The following is a 7500-nucleotide window of genomic DNA, read 5'->3' on the forward strand; positions in this document are numbered from 1 at the left end:
TCTTAAACTTCCCTGTCACCGCCATAAGTCTATCTCTTCGAAGAAAGTCGATTAGGCCTCTGAATTCGGGAAATTCCAAGTTAGCATGATAGTAGACAAAGCCCGAAGGTCATCTGCCTAACTTCATGAATGTATATCAAGTCCTCATCTCCACCTGAGGCCTACTCCTGGCTATATTTGGCGAGTCTGGGATCTCCATTTAGGCCTACAAGCTTCCACCAGACCTTTCCATTTGAATCGCTACTGTGGAATGTTCTCATTCCGGGCGATAACAAACTATAATCATTAACATATATATATATATATATATATATATATATATATATATATATATATATATATATATATATATATATATATATATATATATATAATCTCCTACTTCCGTTTCGAAAATGTTAAACAAGTTGGCAACAATAAATGGCGTACCCAATTCAATACCCCATTCTCTCTCTCTCTCTCTCTCTCTCTCTCTCTCTCTCTCTCTCTCTCACACACACACACACATTATGCTAACACTTGTACATTCCCTTAGTGTCTTTATCAATGTCTCACCATGAAAGTGTTGCCACATGAAATCAAAATATCCAACTAGGTTTCAAACAATAGCGCTGAAAGACATGAAATCCATTTGCAACACCACTCCATTAGAATGAGTTTCTTTTGAATAATAACCTTTCGAATCTCTCAAATAACTAACATGATAATTTGAAATTCTTTTATTTTTTTCTTTGCCGACATTAGTTTATAGAACAGAGCTGCAATAAACTTCGCAGAACCAAACGATTCTCTCTTGTTCTAAATGTTTACGATCTATGAAACTACTCAGGTGAGTGAGAGAACTTTCCTGCCTCCTTGTGACTCACTACCTCTTTCAAAATACCCCTGGCGAGTCTTAACGATGAATATTTATAATTTATGCCTTAGGGCCAAACGCTGAGACCAGAGAAGCAATTCACAATCGATACAAGTGTATAGCGAGAGGTACACTGTAACAGTACCACCCACGACGAAGTGTTTAATTAATATGACAAATCTAACGAATGGGAATCTTCTATCGCTTTAGAAAAACGAACATTTAACATTTTGATGATGATGGTGAGTCAACTTTCAATTTTTCCTACTCATGGTCATCATGAGTACTACTACCAGCGACAATAAGTAACATGAGGGTCATGACTACGGTCTAGCAAAGACCTTTTAGAGAAATAATAAAGCAAGCTCATGTCTAGACTCAGGGGAATACAATTTCAATATCCGTTAGCGTTTGAGAGAGAGAGAGAGAGAGAGAGAGAGAGAGAGAGAGAGAGAGAGAGAGAGAGAGAGAGAGAGAGAGAATCATTAACGATTCTTTGTCCATTAGTACTTTTCCCCCACTGTGAGATATCCTCCATTCCTCATTGGAAAGAAGAAAGAAGCTAAGTCGAAGCTACCACACGGTTCATGCTAAAGGCGCCATTGTATACAACTGCCACAGGAAATGCCAAGACACGTCCAGGACACCTCTCTTACCTTCATCGTTGTCCCCCCAAACCTTCTCAACTTAAAAACACGTACAACAAAATGCCATGACACTCACGCACTAAGCATATGAGAGAGAGAGAGAGAGAGAGAGAGAGAGAGAGAGAGAGAGAGAGAGAGAGAGAGAGAGAGAGACTATGACCATACAACAGGCAATGGCTCTTCTGGTAATACGCAGTTATTATGATGTTAATAATTAATAACGTGATATACATCCATATCATTATTAATGGGTGGTGTTATTTTAGTTTGACATAATTCTTAATTTAACCCCATAACGAAATCTGCGTCTAGTACGAGGGTTGAGTTCACTGAAGGTTGATAACCGTACCGTAGCGCATCAAAGTTTGGGTTCACGAGGGAAATAATGTCGAAATTATCATCTAAATTATCTAGAATAATTCGTCCTAAGTGAATGAACCCACATTTAGCTTTCGTTTATGTTTTACATATAGAGGCTTCTTTTGGGTTAGTGGTGCTCTCTATGGCAATTATTTTACCAATGGATTTAATCAATTATGCGTTACATTGAGATCATTTAAAAAAATGTTTGTTCTTTTCTACACCAGCAAGGGTGACTCCATAGAAATTTATTATCCTCCTTAAAAGACAAACTGCAGCCTCCTTAGAAGAGCAGAAAGCTATGGTTTCACTAGCATAGAGAGATGGAGAGTAAGAAAAATCAAAGTTAAAATCAATTTAAAATACAATTTTAAAAAATAATGATGAATAACAATTAAACTATGAGACAAGAGTAAATTTATAATCAAGAAAAAAACCGCAAGAGTAAATTTATAATCAAGAAAAAACCGCTAGAATTTTAAATGCGAACGAAGTAGTATCATCATATGCACAGGCAACAAGCTACGTATATAATAATGTATTGGGTAAAAATAACAACAAAAGAAGCATGCTTTCCCATCTGTCCAAGTTTGACATGAAGAACCCCACAATTAAAATGGTCAAAAGTAGCACCAAGTCAATCGAACTTCTTGGCCTCATTTAAAAGATTTCTGTACAACACTAGAGATTTTGAGTCATGGTCTGACAATGAAACAATCTCCAATAGACTTATTAGATTTGAGAACAAGTCCTTAGAAGGATGATGGGAGTTGAATGGCAGGAGAGGATTAAACATTAAACTATAAAGAGAGATTACTCGAGTGCTATATGTGGATGAGATCATTGTGAGGGGTAGATGGAGATGGTTGGGCATGCTCTTCGCACTTCCCTGGAGAGATTACAGTACTGTAGTTCACCAAACGCTCAGCTGGGCTCCACAAGGCACTAGAAGAGTTGGAAGACCCAATCCTACATGGCCGAGGGCTATGAAGCGCGAAGTAGATGATGAATAGAGATGTATTGAATTAAGAGTTCAAGATGGAGGACGACTGGCGAAATCTAACAAGAGGCCCTTTGCGTCAATAGGCGTAGGAGGATATGACGATATAAGGTCACCTAAAAAGGTGTTTCGAAACATGCAGTATCTTTTGTCCGTAAAGATGTTGTGTTCGACTTTTCAGTGCCATTAACACATTATATATTATTTGCAAAAGTAAAGTAATAAGCCCAAAAATGTATGCATGTATGTATGTATGCACACCTGGAAAAAGGTCTGTAAATCAGGAGTCGTTCAAATGGGATACCCGCTACTATCTTAATTAATTTAACAGTCAACTCATTATACTGATTTATCTAATTAATCGCCCAACAACATATAAATTCATTCAATCTAAAATGTACATCAAAACGACCCGAGTACAAATAAGAAATACAAATAGACGTAAAACTAACAGAAAAATGGTTACTGCAAATACAATCATTCCAGTTTTCGTTATCAAACATTTTCATATGGATTAGGTTTTATTTGCTTTTAATCTGAACCCCTTGATTCCCAATGAAGTGAAATTTGCCGTCAAGTAGTTACCATTATTAAAAATATCCATATATTTCTATCAGACGTCACAAGTCTTAACTTCATATGACAATACAATGATGTAGAAACCCCGTTAAAGTCTACGGTTATAAACTGCCGCGTTTCAGTTGCATATCGGGTCCCCGAAACCCAAATTGGGCAAAACCGGAACTCTGAAAATACGTGCCTATCAACTCAGAAGCTCATGTGAGGTACGTGTCTAGGTGTGCGTAACACGTACCAATATTTCATTATAGAGCTCCGTGCCCAGTACGACACTGATTCCATACCAAATTTAGTGTTGGAAGATATACTTTAGAATTAATATTAATGAAAACATAACAGAAGGCAAATTACTTTTAAATACAATCTAAATTTGGAGGTAGCTCAAGAGTAAACTAATAGTTAAGCAAGACCATTTAGTTCTATAAAATGACGTTACCTGACTTACCTGTCACAGGCCTAACTACAGATTTTAATCAGGCAAAAGGGGTTAAACATGACGTAATCATCTTACAATACGAAATCTTTAACGCATAAAAACAACGCCAATCATGTTACCATTTAAGTATGTTTCTTATAAATTCACATCGGACGAGACTACAAAGGACGAGTTGTGGCGTAAGATCGGGTTTGCCTCCTCCCATTCGAATTTCGCTCCCAGACACGGCGCCCTTTTCAGCCCAAGGCCCACCCTCAGTCAATAGCGAGCGTGTACAGTATATGCGCGGGGGCTCTCCATGTGGCAGCGTCGCAGGTTTGACACCTTGCACGAGATTCATCCCTGCTGCTGGCCACCTGACTTGACCTCTTGCTTCCCCAGTCCAATGTTGACGAACATTCTTTCTATACGGTTGTCATAGACTCGTCAATGGCTCTTCTTATCCTACTCTTTCATGACCACTTCATTTCTCAGGACTTTTATGTAGGAAGGAATGACGCAAGCGTGGGATGTCTCCTTGTCCTGACCGGGGCTGTCATTGGTGATCTTGCCAAGTGAGGCGCCCACTTTTAGCAGTGCACTTGCCCTCAAAAGCCGTCACCCCCCTCCCCCCCCCCCCCAACCAAGCATTTATCACACAATCGCAAAACCCTACATTTCCCACCCCCGAAGAAAACAATGGAATGCTCCCCCAGACAAAGGTATATCTATTATTAATCAAACGAAAACAGATAGCGAAATACACCCAAAGCCAACCACACAAGCATTAGCTTTCATGGGTCAGACTATTTAAAAGGACCTCCGGAGACAGAAGTTAAAAGAGCGCAGATGTGGCAACGCCGAGCACGGCGGCCACCTCAACACGCACACATACCATCACTCGCACCCTCCCCTACCAACAGGAATCGACACCTACACCCATAACAAACACTCCAGGTGGCCACAAAACATTCAATGCTAGATATAACTGTTCGCTATTTACAGTTTCCATGTCATGCTATACTTGCAGGTAAGAACAATGCTACCTGAAGATGCTTACGCAAATGGGTAGCACGTGCAGGATGACGCTGTTGGCATGCCTGGGTGCACTTGTTCGTTGTGAATGCCCTCGGGGGGAGAGGAGCACGGTGGTGGACGAGAGAGAGAGAGAGAGAGAGAGAGAGAGAGAGAGAGAGAGAGAGAGAGAGAGAGAGAGAGAGAGAGAGAGAGATGGCTTGAAGCAGGACGACCACAGCCACAAACACCTACGGACATCGACCACGTGTTTTTACTCCCCTAATCCAGGAGTATAAAGAACTTTGACCGAAACCTTTTCCCTTCTCATACCAGCTCTCAGCCTAGTTTCTAGGAACATTGAATAGATTGCTGGCCATCGTCAACATCAGATGATCTATCGAACCGCAAACCGGGAAGGTAAAGATAATAACTAAGCGATAGAAAGATAAAAAAAAACACACGCTAAGATAATATAAACAGCATCAGTGATACCCTGAAGAGAAAAGCCTTACCCGTGATGTGGCAAGAGCCTCCGGGGTTGGAGGCAACGAGCACGCTCGGGCATTGGGCATGAGAGAGAGAGAGAGAGAGAGAGAGAGAGAGAGAGAGAGAGAGAGAGAGAGAGAGAGAGAATCGCCCAATGCTACCTATAAAGAGAAACAGCCCCTCAACCACAAATATGCAATGTGGACGTCAGCACCACAGCCGTGCCCAATGTCAAATTGATGTAAAATCAGCATTCAAAAAATAAACGTGGCATTTCGTATATATTCTTACAGTGAATAACGCTGTTGCTTAAAACAGGATAAAGTTCATGCCCGAGTATGTTATAGAACAAAACAAATGCATTAATCTAAGGTGAAAACATTTAAAAACAATCTCAACCATTTTTAAAAGAAGTTTGCCACCAAAATGTTTATAAATTACTTATTTGAAACAAAATTTAGTTCTACCATATTTGCAGCCGAGTAAAAATAAATAATCCCCAAATAAGTTTTCCTTGAATACAAAGTCGATACGAATAGCAAACATGGCATTTAAGTTGAGAGTAATAATTAATATGGTAAAAATTAACAATCGCGAGGAAGTTAGAAGCCCACAGAAAATACAGCAGGAGTCTCTCCATAGACCATGTAAGAAGAACGTGAGGAGGTCAGCGACCAATTTGACAATTCCAAACTGGAAGGCGATTCAGGATTCTCTTTCTCTGCTACCGCTCTCTCGCACCATCTTGACGACAAATGCTCGGCAACTTTGTTACGTCCGGGTTTGGCTTAGGAAATCCTCGCCATATCTTATTTCTTGTGAGAAATTGAAAGTTAATATCATCTGTTAGAATGTATATGCATGAGCATTTCAAGCTAGCAAAAATACACTAATTATACGGTAAAGCAAGAGTATATTTATGAGAGAAAACCCCTTCCAAAACATTATCATTTGTGGCCCCAGACTTTTCTGGCATAAAATAAACGTGAAATGCGAAACTGACCTGATTCATTGTACTGCAAAATCCATTTAAGTCGATATCATACATCCCAGAATAACAGTGACAGTTAGTGTAAGCTTTATAAGAGTTCAAAGGCGAGGCATAAACTCTGAAAAATATCTTTATAGGTAACATGTATTACAGAAACTGGTCTAAATAGTTGAATAAAATACAAAATGACAGCTGCAATAAAATGTTTTCTGGCTCAGTACTTGCTTAGTCATTACATACCAACATATAACGGCACAACAAACTTAAACTAACAACTAAATCTGCTAAATGTCATACCACGAATTTAAATTTACGCCAAAAGATGCTTCTTTTATCATTCATTTACTAAAGTCTCCGATGACACTTAGCTGGATATGCCGTACTTCATGAGAACTGTCGACGACATATCGTCGAGATCTTATGGGAATATAAACACCACACTTGAGTTAACTGTCGTGATGGGCAAGGAACACACGGGGGGAGAGGGGGGAGGATGGTTAGCCTCCAGGCAAGGTGGGAGAAGGCGGGGAGGGAAAAATAAGCCAGCCACCTGCACATACACACATTTATAATATTCATACGTACATACCTCCTTGCATATGCCAGGTCAACAATCCGCAACAGCTCTCAGAATACCTTGTGCTATTTATATACTATCCTGAATGCCATTTCATAAGTTGGGAACATCTCTATTTAAATATTAACGATAAAAATATTTAAAAAAAGCTGATATTTATTTATCAGCCGAATGTCTGTCACCTTTAGTGCAACGCGTGTTTTAACAAGCGTCCAATCGGCCTTTTCACACGAAGTATGTAACGTGTTCCTGTAAGGTGTTTTATCAGGTGGACTGAAGCATCTGATAAACATAAGAGGGAACGCGCATGCGCACAGCCAGCGGGTAAATAAAGGTCAAAGATCTTATTGGTTATTTCATCAATTTAACTTCACTATTTTTTCTTTTGCCTCAAGTAAAAGGATAAAATAACTCTAAACTATTTCTATGCCTATTGAGGCTAAAATTATCGTTGCCATGACGATAGCACAAACTGGTCCTCTTCTACTAGACGTATTTACGAATCTGGGCCAAAACGCTGCGCTGGGATTGGGAGACCATTCACCAACTGTGGTGCAACTTGGGGAAAACTC

The 7500-nt window shown here is 39.6% G+C and overlaps 1 protein-coding gene across 1 annotated transcript in view; it reads right to left on the minus strand.

The window, feature by feature from the left end:
- Positions 1 to 7500, minus strand: part of LOC137645977 (sal-like protein 1) — a 64557-nt gene that overhangs the window by 40162 nt on the left and 16895 nt on the right. The window lies entirely within an intron of this gene.

The sequence above is a fragment of the Palaemon carinicauda genome, chromosome 8 (assembly GCF_036898095.1).
Source record: "Palaemon carinicauda isolate YSFRI2023 chromosome 8, ASM3689809v2, whole genome shotgun sequence".
NCBI lineage: Eukaryota > Metazoa > Arthropoda > Malacostraca > Decapoda > Palaemonidae > Palaemon > Palaemon carinicauda.